This window comes from Erythrolamprus reginae, chromosome 2, assembly GCF_031021105.1.
Source record: "Erythrolamprus reginae isolate rEryReg1 chromosome 2, rEryReg1.hap1, whole genome shotgun sequence".
Taxonomy (NCBI): Eukaryota; Metazoa; Chordata; class Lepidosauria; order Squamata; family Dipsadidae; genus Erythrolamprus; species Erythrolamprus reginae.
In genome coordinates, this window is record NC_091951.1 from 40,914,760 (window position 1) to 40,934,750 (window position 19,991).

Consider the following 19,991-nt stretch of genomic DNA (forward strand, 5'->3'; position numbering starts at 1 on the left):
GTGTACCAGCCTACCTTCTGTCTCCTGTCCTAATGTTTCTTTATATTTTTTTTACTAGCATCATGTATATGAATATTATTATATCTAATAAGAGTGGGCCTTCTCCGAGTCCCGTCAACTAAACAATGTCGTTTGGCGGGACCCAGGGGAAGAGCCTTCTCTGTGGTGGCCCCGGCCCTCTGGAACCAGCTCCCCCCCAGAGATTAGAATTGCCCCCACCCTCCTTGCCTTTCGTAAGCTCCTTAAAACCCACCTCTGCCGTCAGGCATGGGGGAACTGAGACATCTCCCCCGGGCCTATGGTATGTTTGTGTGTATGTTTGGTTTTATAATAAGGATTTTTCGTTGTTTTAGTATTGGATTGTTACATGCTATTTTTATCATTGTTGTTAGCCACCCCGAGTCTACGGAGAGGGGCGGTATACAAATCCAATAAATAATAATAATAATAATAATAATAATAATAATGTTTTTTTCTTATTTTTCTTTTTACTAGTATCATGTATATAAATGTTATGATATCTTTACATACCTCCAATATGTACTTGACAAAACAAATAAACAAATAAAAATTAAAATAAAGAAAAGTTTGTCAGGATTTGTAAGATACAACACTTAATGATAGTCCAGGTACAAATAAGCAATCAAATCGTATTAGGAACCAGTCAATTAAAATTGTAAGGACACAAGCAACAAAATTATAGTCATTTGTGGGAGGAGATGGGTGATGGGAACGATGAGAAGAATAGTACTGCAGACTTGGTAAATAGTAGTGCAGACTTGGTGTTGAGGGAATTATTTGTTTAGCAGAGTGATGGCGTTCAGGAAAGAATTGTCCTTCTGTCTAGTTGTTCTGATGTGCAGTGATCTATAGCGTCGTTTTGAGGGTAACCGTTGAAGCAGTTTGTGTCCAGGTTGTGAGGTGTCTGTAAGTATTTTCACAGCCCTCTTAGTCTGTGTAATATTAATATTAATATTCTGTAAATATTTTCAAGCCATAATAAACCTGTAATTTATGGAATTCCTTCCCTGTCAGGCATGACTGGCACCAATATTAGCATCATTTTGGCATCAAGTAAAGATCTTTTTATTTTCCCAGGCTTTTCAATTGCATTCAGTTGTATTCTAATTATATATTTATTCATTTATTCCAACTTTTATGGCTGGTTTGTTGCTGTCTTAGTTTGTATGGCATCTACATGCTGTATTTTACTTGATTTTATTGGATCTCATTTGAGATTCTGGCTTACAATCTTGGATTCAGATAAACTGCCGTATTTGCCAATTTGCTGGTGCTTGGCAGACTTTAAAGAGCTTTTATTGGCAGCTTCTGCAACTGGATCTGCTCCATAATCCCAAACAATGAGAACAGTTTGACTTTTTAGTTGCCTGGCTTATTAAAACACATCTTAGACTCACTGTAGGCTTTCCTCTCACATCTGAGCACACAGCATGGTTTGTTTTCAAATATGGCAAAATGGCATTCTAGGTAATACTTATTTTTATTTAAAGCATATGCTCGTGTATATCAAAAAAGACAAATGTTTGAGAAAGAAAGACAGAATATCAGATTGGCTTTTTAAAAAACATCATATGCCAGAAATTCAAGTTATTTTTCAATTGATTAGTATCAGAAAATTCATTTGGCTTTTTCATGATGGTTTTTTTTTCACTTACTAAGAGTCTTGGGAAAAAGATGATACCAATTGACAAATCAAAAAGTGTGTGAGAAAGGCCATCCTAGCAGTAGTAGGTTGCTACCGGTGCTGTAGCGGACTGCGCACTAGTAGCGGCCACCAGATTGCCCAATTTGCGCATTAGGATGCTTGGCTGCATAGCTAGAGGTATAACAAGCAGGAAGAGGGAGATTATGGTCCCGCTATATAGAATGCTGGTGAGACAACATTTGGAATACTGTGTTCAGTTCTGGAGACCTCACCTACAAAAAGATATTGACAAAATTGAAAGGGTCCAAAGACGGGCTACAAGAATGGTGGAAGGTCTTAAGCATAAAACGTATCAGGAAAGACTTAATGAACTCAATCTGTATAGTCTGGAGGACAGAAGGAAAAGGGGGGACATGATCGAAACATTTAAACATGTTAAAGGGTTAAATAAGGTTCAGGAGGGAAGTGTTTTTAATAGGAAAGTGAACACAAGAACAAGGGGACACAATCTGAAGTTAGTTGGGGGAAAGATCAAAAGCAACATGAGAAAATATTATTTTACTGAAAGAGTAGTAGATCCTTGGAACAAACTTCCAGCAGACGTAGTAGATAAATCCACAATAACTGAATTTAAACATGCCTGGGATAAACATATATCCATCCTAAGATAAAATACAGAAAATAGTATACGGGCAGACTAGATGGACCATGAGGTCTTTTTCTGCCGTCAGCCATCTATGTTTCTATGACCGCTTCCGTGGGAGCCCTATAGGCGCCGCCATCTTTTTTTGTATTTTTTGCTTCATGAGCATGCTCAGAAGGAAAATCTCACTGAAATCTCGCGCACACACACATGTCCCCTCATGAGATTTCAGTGTATTTTTGCTTTCTGTGCATGCGCAGAAGCAAAAACACGCTGAAGACATGCGTGCATATTACACACACACATACACGACATAACCGAAGCTGCACGCACAGCATATTGGTAGCAGCAGTTGTAGCAATTCACCCCTGCATCCTAGGACAGTGATGGCGAACCTTTTATTCCTCAGGTGCTGAAAGAATGTGCGAGCGCGCTTTTGCATATGTGTGAGTGCCCATACCCATAATTCAATGCCTAGGGAGGGTGAAAACAGTTTCCCCTGCCCCCCAGAGACCCTTTGGAAGCTGGAAAGAGCCTGTTTCCCAAGTTCTGGTGGGCCCAGTAGGCTCAGGTTTGGCCTTCCCCAGGCTCCAAAGGCTTGCCTTGAGCTGAGGGGGAGAGTTAAAACGCCCTCCTCCCTCCCCCCAGGATGTATGACTCAGTTACAACTGTTGTGTCCAGTAGACAGTTAGGTCATATTTAGAGGACTTTGTGTGCGCAAACCAGGTGGGGAGGGGTGTTGTGTCCAGTAGACAGTTAGGTCTGGCTACCCGCCCCATATTCCTTGGGCAGGAAAATACACACACCGGATTGGTTGGCATATAAATAGCTGCCAGGCACGGCTATGTTGTTGTTCTTGTTGTTAGCCTGTTCCATCAACCGTTACTTATTCTGTGTTAACAATAAACCCTTCTGACTGTTCCCGGCCTACGTTGTATCATTCCTGAACGGATCCAACAACAACAGCGATTGAAAGATCTGATGGGGCCTGGCTGATGACAGCTCATTATGAAGAAATCTATGTGAACACTAAGAGTCAACAATCATTCGTTTATATATAATAATATATCATAGAATTCTTTACTGGCCAAGTGTGATTGGGGACGCAAGGAATTTGTCTTTGGTGCATATGCTCTCAGCGTACATAGAATTCTTTATTGGACAGGTGTGATCTGAATCCAAGGGAAATAAAAGGGAGGGAAGAGCTAGTTTTGAAATTTGCAAAACTGATGTCAGTCCTTTGGGGCAGTTCAGACAGGAATACAGTACTGCCTTTATTGTAAGATAGAATAGAATAGAATAGAATTCTTTATTGGCCAAGTGTGATTGGACACACAAGTAATTTGTCTTTGGTGCATAAGCTCTCAGTGTACATAAAAGAAAATATACATTTGTCAAGAATCATGAGGTACAACACTTAATGATTGTCATAGGGTACAAATAAGCAATTAGGAAACAATCAATATTAATAAAAATCTTAAGGATACAAGCAACAAGTTACAGTCATACAGTTATAAGTGGGAGGAGATGGGTGATAGGAATGATGAGGAAAAAACTAGTAGTAATAGTAGTGCAGACTTAGTAAAAAATTTGACAGTGTTGAGGAAAAAAACTGTTCTTGTGTCTAGTTGTCTTGGTGTGCAGTGCTCTGTAGCAACGTTTTGAGGGTAGGAGTTGAAACAGTTTGTGTCCAGGATGCGAGGGGTCCGTAAATATTTTCACCGCCCTCTTTTTGACTTGTGCAGTATACAGGTCCTCAATGGAAGGCAGGTTGGCAGCAATTGTTTTTTCTGCAGTTCTGATTCTCCTCTGAAGCCAATGTCATCTGCACAAGGACCAGAAATGCCACATACGTAGCGAGTTAAAACACTGGATTCATACTCAGCTTTTACTCTGCATCATTTTGAAGGTTTGTAGGAGGCAAAAATTGCACAAGCTACTTGCCCATTTCAGAGTGAGGGGCAATTGTTTCACATTTCTACTAGCTATAGCTCAGCAGTTCAAATCTCCCCACCGGCTCAAAGTTGACTCAGCCTTCCATCCTTCCGAGGTGAGTAAAATGAGGAACTGTGATGCTGATTCTGTAAACCGGTAGCCTTGGAGAGGGCTATGAAGTCTAAATGTTAATGCTATTGCTAATTTCAAGCGAGTATTCTCAGCCGCTAGAGGGCGCAAGAGATTCACGGAGTCCACGAGCGCAAAAGGAGTTACAAAAAAGGGCGTGGCTTGAGGGAGACTGCCGGGCGAAGATTGGCGCGCCAGAAGCAGAGAGGCGTGGCTACGCGCCTATAACAGTTTGATAGTTTTTTACGTCATGTGGATCAACATGAGCGTTAAGGAATGAAGGAGAAGCGTCGCTATTTAGGAAAGGAGAAGCTTCGTGACGCCTGCGCTCCGGGAGTGGGCGTGGCTGCATTTCCAGTGCAGGAACGAATCATCTCCCCCCACCTACCCACCCAACCACTCTGAGAAGAAAAAGGGGAGGAGGGCGAGAGGGCGGGCGTGGCTTCTGTGTGGAAGCCCCCCCCTCGGCGGCGCGCGCTCTACATTCGAAGGAAAGGGGGCGTGGTTTCAGCCAGAGCAACGGAGGGCGCGGGGAGGGGGAAGGAAGGGGGATGCTGGTTGCCATGGGTTCGCTTCCGGCGCTGCCAGGCGGAAGTGGCTGGAATTCTGGTGCTGGTTGGTGTCTCGGCGGCGTCGCCGTCGGTCAGTGTAAGCTGCGAAGAGGGGGGGGGGGGCGGTGTGAGGGCTGAGCAGGCGGGAGTCCCGTTTTTTTCCCCGCGGGAGGGAGGGGCACCAACGGCTCCCAGAGGGAGGGAGAGTTTGAAGGAGGAACCGGGAGGGGTGCGCGGGGCTCGTGGACTTCGGGACAGCCGCTTCGCTGTCTTTATTTAATAAAACCTGTGGCGAGGTGAAGGAAGAGCCCCCCCATCCCCGCCCCACAGAGCTTTGCTGAGGAGAGGAAGGCCGAGATTAACGTTCAATATTCGAAGGGGAACCCCATTAGTATGGGGGGGGGGACCTCCTGACAGATGGGTGCATAAACAAACCGCGGCGTTAATAAATACCGTAGAAGATTGAGGAGCTACCTGATATTGGGCCAGAGTATTGGTTTTATAGGGGTTAGTATTGGCCTTTCTGGCTAGGCAGCTGAGATATGTCAGTGGAGATCTCTCTCAGACTGGTTTTTGGCAGGGTATAAGCCCAGGGGGGATGGCTGGCTGGATATCTGTAAAGTAGATGCATTGGGCATCCCTTGACTCATCCTTCCATCCTTCCGAGGTGGGTAAAAAAAAAATGAGGAGCCAGATTGTTTGAGGGCAATATAGGCTGATTCTGTAAACCGCTCGGAGAGGGCTGTAAAAGCACTATGAAGCGGTATATAAGTCTACATGCTATTGCTATTACATGAGGAGATAATGAGGGGTGGATTCTGGAGGTGAGAGGGTCTGGCAGCTCTGTGGCTTCCTGTTTTTTTGGATTGTGAGAATGCCTAACATTTTGTTGTGGAAAGCAAAAAAGGAAAAGAAAAGAAACCTGGATAAAAAGAAAATAGAATAGAATAGAATTTTTTTATTGGCCAAGTGTGATTGGACACCCAAGGAATTTGTCTTTGCTGCTTATGCTCTCAGTGTACATACAGGAAAGGATACATTTGGCAAGGATCATGAGGTGCAACACTTATAGAATAGAATTCTTTATTGGCCAAGTGTGATTGGACACGCAAGGAATTTGTCTTTGATTAATATGCTCTCAGTGTACATAAAAGAAAACATACATTTTTCAAAAATCATGAAAGCATCGAAGCCTAGCTCCTGGAATTAGCAATTTACTTCTTGAATCATGTTGGCAGTACTGTAACTTATCCCAAGATGAGAAATGTTTTCTAATCCGGATTTACATGTTAATGCAGGGCATGGTGGCTGAGGCTGGAACAACCACAAGAAGACACTGTATGGATAGTTTAAATCCAGAACAATTATGCTTATCTGTGTTGGCCTTTGAGAACTACTCCATGGACAGATTTAAGTGTGAAGAGAAGATCTGAGGAGTCAGCCAGTGATATGATCGTGGGACATTGTGCCTTGAGCACTCAACAGTACATGTACTGTAGAATGGATATTGTACTGTAGAATGGACATCTTGGAAAATTCTTTAAGAACCTTAAAGACTTGAAGGGAATTAATTACCTTGGGATCAGGAAACCCAAGTCACAAACCTTGAAGTAGTGACTGCATTTTTCATATTTCCAGCATAAGAAGATCTATCTAGGCAGTTGAAGAAACATCACTCGTTTTGCTTCACCTGTTTGCACTGATTCTTCAAGAAGCAGCTTGGAAGGGGGAGGGGGGTGCCAAGAGGCCCCCCTCCCCCAAGAGAGGGTTTTTGGCTCTCCATCCTACATCTATGGAACAAGGATGGTTACCAGGTGAGATTTATTACAGTGGAATGGGATTGGGTTGTAATTCATTTGAGATACAGTATTTTATTTATTAAGATTGGAAGAGCATGATTGCATATCAATGTTCAAATCAATTTTTGACATGTTTAATATGATTGTTTTAATTTTCTGGTCGGAGGAGCAGAATCTGTTAAAAGTCAATTTCTTCTTATACTTCTATTTGTGTCTGATTTTCTTCAAGCATATAAGGTAAGTTACGAAATTGATTGAAGTTTATATGGCTTTTATTTATTTATTATTGGGTAGTGTTTCAATTTATAGCTTCATAAAGGAACTTCTGGGGAATCCAAGAATTGGGGCTATATTAGTCTATAGGCCATATATAAATTTTACAGGACAAGCCAACAATATATAGGATAGTGACACTGAATGGTAATTGTGTATATTAGTCCATGTGGATTGTTTTAGGATGATAATGAGACATATTCTTTAATAAGTATTTTCAGGACCAATAATTAAGAGTGTGCAGCAGGTAGAGTGCTGTACTGCAGGCCACTGAAGCTGACTGTAGATCTGTAGGTCTGCAGTTCAAATTTCATCACTGGCTGAAAGTTGACTCAGCCTTCCATCCTTCCGAGGTGGGGGAAATGAGGACCCGGATTGTGGGGGCAATATGCTGGCTCTGTTAAAAAGTGCTATTGCTAACATGTTGTAAGCCGCCCTGAGTCTAAGGGAAAGGGCAGCATAAAAATCGAATAAAGTAAATAAATAAACAATTTGTACTGGGAAAAGGTATGAAGAGGACAATGCCCAATGTTGATTCTGCCATTTTTCAAGCCCAGTTTTAACCACATTTGACTAGAGTAGCTATCCTGATGTGGTAGTTATATGATCAGTAAATGCACTCTTAAAATAAATCTGCAATGTTTTACAAGTAAAAGCTGTTGTGTATAAATTGTATCATTTTATTTAAAGCAGCAGATGCTTTAAATAAAATGGGGTTTTTTTTGTTTATATTCATGTAATTTGCAGCACTCTGATGCAAATATTATGTTTTGGCCAAAGATTTAAGCACCCTTTTTAATAAGGATCCTGATAATACAGGGTGCGTAGTATTGAACAGATTTGTACAAACACTTAAAATTCTTCAAAGTACTGTCCTTGGGTATTTACACATTTTTTCCAGCAACTCTGCCATGACCGGTACGTGCCCTGGAAAGTGTCTTTGGGGACCTCTCGCAAGCAAACTTCTGGTGGACCTTTTGGGCCTATTTTTGGCCATCCACAGACTTTGGAAACTTTCCTGAAGCCTGGGAAGGGCAAGAAATGGCCCAACAGGCCGAGATTTCAGTAAAGTCGGTGTGCGTGATGGGGGGGGGGCATAGTATTATGGGTGTAGGCACTCGCTTGTGCGGTATCACATACACACGCCCTTGTAGCACCCGAGCAAAAAAAACATTTGCCATCGCTGGTCTACGGCATAACTGATCAATGGATATACTAGACATTAATTTGAGTAATCAGACATATGCAATCTGTGTTTAAATACACTATATGTATTGTATAGTACACTGTCTGTACATGTTGTCTAACAAATCAGTGATGCTGAATTTGCTTCCATGATAGTTGATCAGGCTGGTCCTCCAAAGGAGGTTTTGACCCATTTTTATCAGATGCTTGCAGGTAGTCCTTGACTTACAACCATTCCTTTAGCGACTGAAGTTACAGTGGTGCTGAAAAAAGGGACACATGACTAGTTCTTGCACATACAACTATTGCAACATTCCCCCGTGATCAGAATTCAGGCACTTGTCAGCATTATGTATTTGCAATCCGGAATCATGTGATTGCCATTTGCAACCCTCCCAGCTTTGCAAACTTAAGTCAGTTGAGGAAGCCAAACTCACTTCACAACTGTGGTGATTATTTAACAACCCTGACAGAAAAAGGTTGTTAAATCAGGTTCAACTCAATAACTGTCTTGCTTAGCAGTGAAAATTCTAAATTGCCATCATAAGACTACCTCTATGCTGAATACTGTACAGGATTTTCACTGCCAATCAGAATAAGAATTTTTTAAATGGCTTTTAATGGGTTTTTTTTTACATTTTTACATAGAGGAGTGTAAAAGCTTGTGAAGAAATCATATGTGAGCTTTTTAATTTTAATTAATATTTTTAAAAGAAACGAGCAAGGAGAAAAGGAAAAAAAATCAGAAAAATATGTAAGTGGACAAAGTAATGATTAGTGATTAGTATATCTTTGATTAGAAATCAGCCATAAAAACATTAAGTTCCATTTAAGTACATAACATTTTAACAGAAGGAATTTTGATAGTGAGTTAAACCTAAATCTCCGCCTTTTGTTCAAGAATACAAAGAGTACCTACTGAAAAGAGTATAAATTATTATTTTAAACTATTTTTCATACTTTGCTTAATACGCAATATTTACAGACATTTTTAAAAGCTTATTGAAATTGGATTTTTTTCTCTCTTAAAAGTTGTACTCTGGATACCGGTACTTATATTTTACTTACTGTGCAGTGCACAATACGTAATATGTACGGGACCCATTCTTGGTTAAATTTGATTAAACCTCTGTTGTGAATATATACTGTTACTTTTGCTATTATTGCACATTCTCTCAAGTTTAAGTTTCCAGTCTGATATTTTAGGTAACACATCTCTTTTCCAATGTTGGGCTAAATTTATCCTTGCTGACGTAAACAGTATCTTAGTGATTGCTTTTGTTAACGTTTTGGAATTATGCCTAGTAAGAAGAATTGTGGTTTCATGTCAGATCTGATTTCTAAAATTCTCTGAATAATACAGTTTGTTGCTTTCCAGTACTTTTTACATATCTATCACATCTGATAAAATGTTTTTTTCAGGTTGATGACATTTCCAATAATTACTATTATATGATTTGTCAATGTTGGCAGTTATTGACAGTTGTATACCATCTGTAAAATGTTTTGTATTGGTTTCCTCATAACTTATAAACTAGAGTAAATTTTAAATTCCATAATTCTTCCCTTTGTTGGTTTGTGATTCTTTTTTTTAAAGGTTTAACATGTTTTATCATGCTGGTTTTTTTATTTCTTTAGTTTCCATATGAGCTTATATATACTGTACATCCTAGTAAATGGCCTTGATTCCATATGAACATTTCAAGTTCTGTCTTATTTCTTACAAGCTCTCCCTTATTTTTTAGTCACTTTAATTCTTCCAGAATAAAATGAAGAAGGGGTCTGTAATATGGTAAATGATTTAGCTTTACTAGATACATGGTCAAAGCAATGGAAACTGCAGTTTAATGTTTCCAAATGTAAAATAATGCACTTGGGGAAAAGGAATCCTCAATCTGAGTACCGTATTGCATTGGCAGTTCTGTGTTAGCAAAAAACTTCAGAAGAGAAGGATTTAGGGGTAGTGATTTCTGACAGTCTCAAAATGGGTGAGCAGTGTGGTCGGGCGGTAGGAAAAGCAAGTAGGATGTTTGGCTGCATAGCTAGAGGTATAACAAGCAGGAAGAGGGAGATTGTGATCCCCTTATATAGAGCGCTGGTGAGACCACATTTGGAGTACTGTGTTCAGTTGTGGAGACCTCACCTACAAAAAGATATTGACAAAATTGAACGGGTCCAAAGACGGGCTACAAGAATGGTGGAAGGCCTTAAGCATAAAACGTATCAGGAAAGATTTAATGAACTCAATCTGTATAGTCTGGAGGACAGAAGGAAAAGGGGGGACATGATCGAAACATTTAAATATGTTAAAGGGTTAAATAAGGTTCAGGAGGGAAGTGTTTTTAATAGGAAAGGGAACACAAGAGCAAGGGGACACAATCTGAAGTTAGTTGGGGGAAAGATCAAAGGCAACATGAGAAAATATTATTTTACTGAAAGAGTAGTAGATCCTTGGAACAAACTTCCAGCAGAAGTGGTTGGTAAATCCACAGTAACTGAATTTAAACATGCCTGGGATAAACATATATCCATTGTAAGATAAAATACAGGAAATAGTATAAGGGCAGAGTAGATGGACCATGAGGTCTTTTTCTGCCGTCAGTCTTCTATGTTTCTAATTAATGTGTGATCCTAAAGAGTCTCTCCCCTGTAGCTAGTCAATTCAGTATGAGGGCATATAACTACTTCCTTTGCATAAAACTAAGATGAACCATTTTGGCTCAGATATGAGTCACATGTGGATGGATCCCGGAAACATTCATATGTCAACCATGACTTGTGTTCAAGAAGAGCTCTTTTACTGTCAGAGCTGCAGGGGGGGAAGGCTTCTTTGGTTTGTTCCATCTGCTGAGTTATCCAGTTCTTCCATTCTTCCATGGTTGCTAGATGATTATTTGTGTTTTTTATAAGTGTGCCACTGCTCCATGAAGAAATCACTGTGTATTTTAAATAAATAAACATAATGATTTAGTCAACTGCCAAAAAATAGAAGAAGCTATTAATGGCCTATGCAAGTATGATATTATCAACTCAATAGATTGGCTAGCAGCCTATTCTCTCAGATAGGGTCTAGGAAGCAATAGACAAAATATGAAGACATTTCCCCCGATCATCAAGCGGTCAGAGTTATGCTGCCTTCATATGTGATAACTTCCATTTAGTGATCAGATTAAATGGATGTTATCACATATCATCTGATGGTGGTTTTTCGTGGAGAAACTAGGAGGAAGGATTATTGGGTATGTTTGTCGCCTTGAGTAATTTATAAATGGGATATAAATAAAAATTAAATTGATCAACTGACTTGATTTTTACTTTTGTGATGAGCCATCAATTGCTGGGGTTTGATTGAACAAGCCTGATACAATCTATTGGATGAATAATGATCATTTATACACTCTGAAACTCTGAGATTTAGTGTTCAGTACAGGCTAATAAAAAATTCAGTGTTCTAGGAATGCGTTCATATTCTGGAGAAGAACTAATTTTATTAATATTAAATATTGAAAGCTATTTCAGTACATTGTATGGCTTGGCAGAATGTATGAATAAACATTGCCAAGTGCAGAGATTTTTGCAAAGCTAGAAATCTTTGACTGGTTATGCTGAGGTTTTATGCTCAGCGTTTGATTGCCAGTGTGGTAGATGGAAATTTCTGAAAGTTGAGGTCTACACTGCTTAAAGGTGCCAAGTTGGAAAAATACTGATATAAATGTTTAAAGAACTGTGGTGCTGTGTAATACAGCTTCATATTTTGACTCAGACAAAACTTTTTTCTGGCTAATTCGATGCAAAGACTTTCTATGGACATAACAAACAGAATTGTAGTAAGTACAGCAGTCCTCAATTTATTATCGCAATTGGGACCAGACTTTCTGTTGTTAAGTGAGTCACACCCAATTTTACAACCTTTTGCCTTGGCTGTTAAGTAAATCCAGTTTTCCCCCTTTGATCTGGTCAGAAGTTGGATAGGAAGGTCGTAAGTAGTGATCACATGATCTCATGAATAACATGCTGGTTACCAAGTGTCCAAATGTGGTTCATGTTCCGTGGGGATGCTTTAACAGTTGTAAATTGTGCGAGTACTTGTTGTAGGTCACTTTTTTAGTGCTACTGTAAAATGGTTGTAAGTCAAGGACTACCTATAAAAAGTTTCTTTTAGGGAGCCTGAAATTCAAGAATAATCACAAATATAAAGCCTGTTCCTTACTATATTGGCCTATGGTAGCCCTGAATACTACGACAGAGTTTTTCAATCTTAGCAATTTTAAGGTATTTGGACTTCATCTCCCAGAATTCTTGGAGTTGAAGTCCAAATACTGTACATTAAAAATTGCCCAGGTTGAAGAACACTGCTCCAGTACAATGACTTGTGCTACCTTTTGGCTTTAAAATGGTTGCAGAGTTTTTGTGACACTAAGAAGATGCAAATTTCCCTTCTTCACTTCTCAAAAGGGATTTAAAAATAATAATAATAATAACAGCAATATTCAGCACATCGTTATGCATACTGAAAAGTGTTTGCTAGGCAGTGATCTCTTTCTCTCTGCCTCTTTAAAACTACAGTAGCCATGCAATAAATTAAAAAAAAAATATGGCACTTCAGCAGCTAAGAAATACATTACCTTGAATGTCATGTTTATATGATAATGGTCTGTGTTTTAATCTTTACAGGCTTCCCAGAGTCACTGATAGAGAGGTAGCTACGCAAACTATTTAAATAAAAGAAAAGTAAAGATAAGTTACGCAAGCATTTGTGGGATGTATCCATTTCATTGGATAGATTGAATTTTAGGTTTATTCTGAGATAGGGAGTAAATTGAAAACAATTGAGAAATGCAAAAGATGCCACCCTTACGGTTACCTTCTCTTTATAGCGATTGATGTTGCACGTAGACACAATAAAAATATCCCCCTGACCAGCTGGTTTGCCTCACCCCCTCCCCATTGACATTCAACCAATTTAATAACATTCGGTCTGGTTGGCTCACTAAAGCTGCACCACTCCGTTTGGTTGTATATTTTTGCACGCGTTGTTCCTGACACACTGTTCTTGTCTCTGCTTTGAGTTGCCAGTAGGAAAAGCTAGGTCATATAGCTTAATTGGGGAAAGCAGCAAAACTTTGAAGAGAGTATTGTTGGCAATTGGTGACGGTTCTTTTAAAAAGTAGGTCAGAATGGAAGAGTTTTATAGGATGAATACTGGCTCTTCTGTGGTTGAGCAGAGGACAGATCTTGCCATTCTGTGGCCAGTGGTAATAAATGATCCAATCAAGAAAGAATACCATTGGCCTGTGGGCATATTATGTGGAATATTTAACAAAATTTAGAAGATTACAAACAACACTGCCAGAAAAGTGGAATCTGGCAGCTATTAAGCTACTTTGGAGGGTTGCATTTTTAAAGTATCACATTCTCTGTGGAAAACTTTTTATGGGCTTCTAATATCCACAAGAAAGGAATATCAAATCATTTGTAGTTATAAGCCCTGACCTGTTTTCAGCAGTTAGAGTTGTCTAGAAACTTTTGTAAATGAACTGTAACGGATTTTGAATACTTTGACATTGTCATTTATACATGCTTTCATTCTGGACAATAAACTTGTCTCTTGGGGAAAATAACTCAAATATGTAGTTAGGAAATACTGCTCACAGCTGTGAGCAGACATATGCAAGCCTCTTGTTGTCTGGCAGTCTTAGAATAGCTGTGTACAAAAACATACAGGTAGTCCTTGAATTATAGTGATACAGTGGTACCTCATGATACGAACTCCTCATCATACGAAATTTTCGAGATACAAACCCGGGGTTTGGAATATTTTTGCCTCTTCTTACGAACGTTTTTCATCTTACGAACCCGCCGTTGCCACTGGGAAACCCCACCTCTGGACTTCCGTTGCAAGCGGAGCGCCCGTTTTTGCGATCATGGGATTCCCCTGAGGCTCCCCTCCATGGGAAATCCCACATCCTGACTTCTGCCTTTTTGTGATGCTGTAGGGAAATCCCAGGAGGGGAATCCCAGGATCGCAAAAACGGGTGCTCCGCTGGCAACGGAAGTCCGGAAGTGGGGTTTCCCAGCGAGGGAAGCCTCAGCGAAATCGCATCATCGCAAAAACTTGGAAGTCCTCGAAACCCCACCTCCGGACTTCTCCATGCCCCGGCGTGTGCACGTGCGAGATTTGGCTTCTTCACATGTGTCGGAAGCTAAAATATCAGCGAAAATCGCTAAAATTTGGCTTCCAGCGCATGCACAGCAGCCGAATTTCGTGCGAGTATGCACGCACCCATGTGTGCGCGCCCATGCCGGTCTCCAGGAGTGTTCCAGTAGCGGCAAAAGTTAGGAACCCCCCACCTGCTTTGGAGATTTTAGGGAAGCTTCCTGAAGCCCTGGAGTGCAAAAAACAGCACAACGGGAAAACCAGGAGTCCCTTTTACAAAACGTCTGGTTTGCCCATTTGGCTGTTTTTTCACTGTCCCAGGCTTCAGTGATGTCTGTGCATGTGCGCAGGGGCGGGAGGGGATTGTGTACATGCACAGGGGTCGTGTGGGAAAGGGAATGGGGGTGGGCACATGCTAACACCTGCACACCCACACTTTTGGCATGCAAACCAAAAAAAGGTTCGCCATCATTGCCTTAGAAAATAGTCATGTGATGACTTAGCTAACAGCCTCCTGTGCTCTCTCTCTCTCCTGTAAGCAGAAGTAAAGTAAGAAGATCAATAAATGTTCACATTTATTTTGAATTTGCAATCACCTTATCGTCTAGTACCTTGCTGAAGTTTATATGTTAAGTACATGGGGGACTATGATAGGAGAAATATATGTAGGTGATAGTGGGTAAAAGAAGTGGAAGTAGCATACTTATAGGTATCAATCATATTCTAATGATATAGGGATAGAGAATGTTGGCTCTTCTATTACTTGTTGACTTCAACTCCCAGAATTCCTGAGCCAACGTTTCCTACTCCTGGATAGATGGAATCATTCAGACTTCTATTCAAATCAGAAACCTGTGTTTCATTACAGCCTTACTGTTATGCTTTAGGTCAAAGTAACTACTGTATATTAGCAATCTATCAAGAGGGGCGATAACATGTTAAATCTGGGCACAGTGAATTTGACTGGAAGCTTTTAGAAATCGCACTTTCCAAAAAATAAAAATAAAATGGGGGTTCTCATAGTTAAGATGTTGGGCTTTATGTTTGAACAATAAATATTGCAGTTTCGTCCCAAGTTCAGTGCAAATATCAAATACCGTATTTTTCATAGTATAAGATGCACCTTTTTCCTCCCTAAAAGAATCTGAAAATTGAGGTGCATCTTTTTTCAAAACTTTTTCCCCAGCCCTAACTACAATAGGTGCTAAAGATCTTCCCAGCTCTTATATTGCAGGTTCTTTCATTGTTACTGTCTGCGAAGAATGTTTTCCTCACCCTAAGTCTTTGCAGAGTTTTTTCATTGCTCTAACTTGCTCCAAGTAAGTTTCTTTGCAGCACTAACCAGGTGCTAACCATGCTCCCAGCTCTTACCGCTTGCAAGCTCTTTCACTGTTAGTCTCTGGGAATAATGTTTTCCAAACCCTGTCTTTGTAGGGTTTTTATTGTTCTACTTATTTCGAATATTTCCTTCCAGTCCTAACCAGGTGCTAACCATGTTAGAAACACAGAAACATAGAAGATTGACGGCAGAAAAAGACCTCATGATCCATCTAGTCTGCCCTTATACTATTTTTTGTATTTTATCTTAGGATGGATCTATGTTTGTCCCAGGCATGTTTAAATTCAGTTACTGTGGATTTACCAACCACGTCTGCTGGAAGTTTGTTCTTTCATTGTTATTTTCTGCAAATAATGTTTTCCAAGCCCTAAATCTTTGCAGGTTTTCTACTTGCTCAGAATTTTTCTTTCCAGCCCTAACCATCTAACAATGTTCCCAGCTCTTACTAGCTTGCAAGCTCTTTCATTGTTACTCTCCAAATAAGGTTTTTTTAAAGCCCTCACCAGGGGATAAAATAATGTGCTGAAACTGACCAGACAGTTTCATCTGATGCTAGCCAGATGAATATCTGGTAAGCAGATCTTTTCCCTAGTTTCCTCCCCAAAAACTAAGGTGTGTCTTATACTCTGAAAAATACGGTATATATTTTTTACTTTAAAACATGTAACTAAAAAAAAAAAGCATTAGACCTACAATCAATGCTGTTGTGGTACTTTTTCTCCCAGCACAAAGGCATGCTGCAGCAAACCACAGTGCTGTTTATACATTACTTAAAAAAACAAAGCATAACCAAACAATACTTATTGTAAATTTACTTGAAAATTCAAGTAGACAGTATTTTAAAGATGTTGGCAACACACCTCATACTTCAAAAACTACCCTTAGAGTAGTTTTCATCCTTTTTTTCAATACAGTAATACATCATTAATGTTCCTTTAAAAGAGATAGGATATTTTTACAAGCATTGTTTTAGGATTGTTTGCTCTTCATGCAAAATGAATGCTTCCTCACCTGGAAACAATTCTTATTCATCATTATCAGCTAAACAAATGAATTGCTTATAAAATTTAGCAAATATTTCTTCCAAAGTTGTGTGTGTGTGTGTGTGTGTGTGTGTGTGTGTGTGTGTGTGTGTGATCAGTCTATTAAAATACCAAGATGTTTGCCGTGAAAGGGTGGGAAAGATTTTAACTGAAAAGGAGAAATGCTTACTAAGAAATGACAACTTAAACCTTTCTGACCACTAATTAAAAAAATGTAATTATTTTAAGTCATTGACATGACAGTAGAGCTGCTAAAATGAGTGTGTTATCTCAACAGGTGTCTGTCCACAATGACATAGCAACTTTCATATTTGAACAATTTGAGAGCCAAATATAGTAGCTGGAAACTAAAACAGGCACATTTGGCTTGCACAGGAAACGCTTGTGTGTTCGGTTTATTATTATCTGTTCATTTTCCAGGCTGATGTGCTGCCGTTAAGAGTTTTATAAAGAGAAAGATAGCAGACACTTATTAATGTATTTTTAGCTACATATTGTCTGTGGTCCCCCAAATGGAACATATAAATAGAACTTCTGAATGTGTTCCACTCCATCCAATTTTATTTCAGTAGCCTTTTATTTCATTAGGAATTATTCATGGACTAGAAGAGGCCGTGGAAGTATCTAGCCCAGAAAAAAATGTTTAAAAAATAGATCAATAGATCAAAAAGAATCTATTTTATTAAACATTATGAATGTTGCCTTATGTGTGGCTATAAACCTGTTTCATATGCTCAATCTCTTCATAGCTGTTATCAAGCATGATGCCCCAGATGGAGCAGATAGGAATCAGTACCTTCTATGTGTACAGTGTTCCCTCAATTTTCGCAGGGTATGTGTTCCAAGACCGCCGCGAAAGTCAAATTTCCGCAAAGTAGAGATGCGGAAGTAAATACACTATTTTTGGCTATGAACAGTATCACAAGCCTTCCCTTAACACTTTAAACCTCTAAATTGCAATTTTCCATTCCCTTAGCAACCATTTAGATTATTACTCACCATGTTTATTTATTAAAGTTTATTTAAAAAATATTTATTAAAGGCAGACGAAAGTTTGGCGATGACATATGATGTCATCGGGCTGGAAAAACTGTGGTATAGGGGAAAAACCCACGAAGTATTTTTTAATTAATATTTTTGAAAAACCCGTGCTATAGACATTTCACGAAGTTCGAACCCGCAAAAATCGAGGGAACACTGTACTGACATACAAAATTGTTAATAAAATAGAATAGAATTCTTTATTGGCCACGTGTGATTGGACACAGAACAACTAAACAATGGAAGAACTTGCCTCCCACACTGGAAGTTTTTAAGAAGATGTTGGGTAGCCATTTGTCTGAAGTGGTGTAGGGTTTCCTGCCTGAGCAAGGAGGGTTGGAACAGAAGACTTCCAAGGTCCCTTCCAATTCTGTTACTCGGAATTTGTCTCCCATGCATAAGTTCTCAGTGCCCGTACAAACAACAAAGTCATACATCACAAGGCACAACCATAAATCACAAGATACAAACAACAAGGTAATAAATCATAAGATACCAATAGGAGAAGGTAATAGGAAAGATGAGAAGGATAATAGCAATACAACCCTACTACTTGGGTAAATATCCTTAGGTGTAAGACAGTGCTGTGGGAATTAGGTGTTTAGCAGAGTAACGGCATGGGGGAAAACTGTCTTTGTGACATTTGTTTTGGCATGCAATGTTCTATAGCAGTGTCCCGAGGGGAGGAGCTGAAACTATTTATGTCCAAGATGTGAGCATCCGTAGATGATTTCTCAGGTTTCTTTCCAACCTGTGCAGTATACAGGTCCTTGATGGAAGGCAGTTTAACAGTGTATTTAAAAGAATGGATATACAGCGATCCCCCGATTATCGCGAGGGTTCTGTTCCAAGACCCCTCGCGATAATCGATTTTTCGCGATGTAGTGGTGCGGAAGTAACAACACCATCTGCGCATGCGCGCCCCTTTTTCCATGGCCGCGCATGCGCAGATGGTGTTTTTACTTCCGCACCTGGGAAGACCCAGCAGCTGAGGAGCCGCCTGCCTGCCCGCTTGTCCGCCGCTTTTCAGCTTGTCTGCCGCTTGGCCGCTTGTCCGGCCGCCGCTTTTCCGCCCGCCGCTTGTCTGCCGCTTTTCCGCTTGTCCGGCCGCTTGTCCGCTTGTCCGGCCGCCGCTTGTCCGCCGCTCTGGGAGTTGAAGACCCAGGGAAGGTTCCTTCGGCCGCCCACCAGCTGATCTGCTCGGCAGCACAGTAGCAGCGAGGAGCCGAAGATGGGGTTTCCCCGTTGCCCACGCAAAGGGGAAACCCCATCTTCGGCTCCTCGCTGCTACTGCGCTGCCTGGGTGCCGCCCGCCGCTCGAGAGCAAGAGGGGGAGAGATAGAGAAAGAGAGAGAAGGAAAGAAAGATGAGAGAGGGAGGAAGAGAGTGTGAGAGAGGAAGAAGCAAGATAGAGAAAGAGGGAGAGAAAGAAAGATGAGAAAGGAAGGGAGTGACGTCATCGGGTGGAAAAATCGCGATATAGCGTTTCTCAAAGATCGAGATCGCGAAACTCGGGGGATCACTGTAAACCAAAACAATGAGTGGTATAGCTTTATATACTTCAGAACAGAGAAGAGAAGTTATCTAATAAATGGATTTCATCCATCTAAGAAAACATCCAGCAAGTTTTCTTCTTTTGCCTATTTTTCCCAACTTAGAATTAATCATCTCAGGGACCTTTATTGACTGCTGTTATAAAAATATGTTCTGAAATCTTAAAGGTTACCAGATTCACCCAGTCATGAGCTAGAACTTACAGGTGAAACTCAAAAAATTAGAATATCAACATAGACTGTGGAAACTTTTGCATCTCAATTGGGAACCAATTCCTCCCAGAGAATGGAGGAAGAATGGAGAGGCACACACAGCAAGATGCTTGAAATCCAGTGTGAAATTTCCACAGTCTGTGTTGATTTGGGGAGCTATGTCATAAGAACATAAGAAGAACCCTGCTGAATCAGGCCAAAGCCCATCGAGTCCAGCATTCTGTGTCACACAGTGGCCCACCAATTGTCCATGGGGATCTTGAGCAGAAAGAGAAGGCAAGACCCTCCCTTTCCCCTGACCCCCAACAAAAGATACTCAAGGGAATCCTGCCTGCCTCAACCAACATAGAGGCGGCACATGGACATCCATTTCAATAACCACCGATACACTTGGCATCCATGAATCTGTCTAATCCGGCCATGAAGCTATGGAGGCTGATAGCTGTCACAACCTCTTCTGGAAG

General features: G+C 40.4%; 1 protein-coding gene across 3 annotated transcripts in view; it reads left to right on the plus strand.

The window, feature by feature from the left end:
• Positions 1–4,935: 4,935 nt before the first annotated feature.
• Positions 4,936–19,991, plus strand: part of MGAT1 (alpha-1,3-mannosyl-glycoprotein 2-beta-N-acetylglucosaminyltransferase) — a 55,718-nt gene continuing 40,662 nt past the window's right edge. The window contains exons 1-2 of one of the 3 annotated variants that reach the window (XM_070737774.1): positions 4,936–5,021; positions 6,223–6,738. The gene's annotated coding sequence lies outside the window, so the exon portion shown is untranslated. Of the gene's footprint in view, positions 5,022–5,129; positions 5,592–6,222; positions 6,739–19,991 lie in introns of those variants that run through there. The other 2 variants (XM_070737773.1, XM_070737775.1) reach the window with 2 other exon arrangements.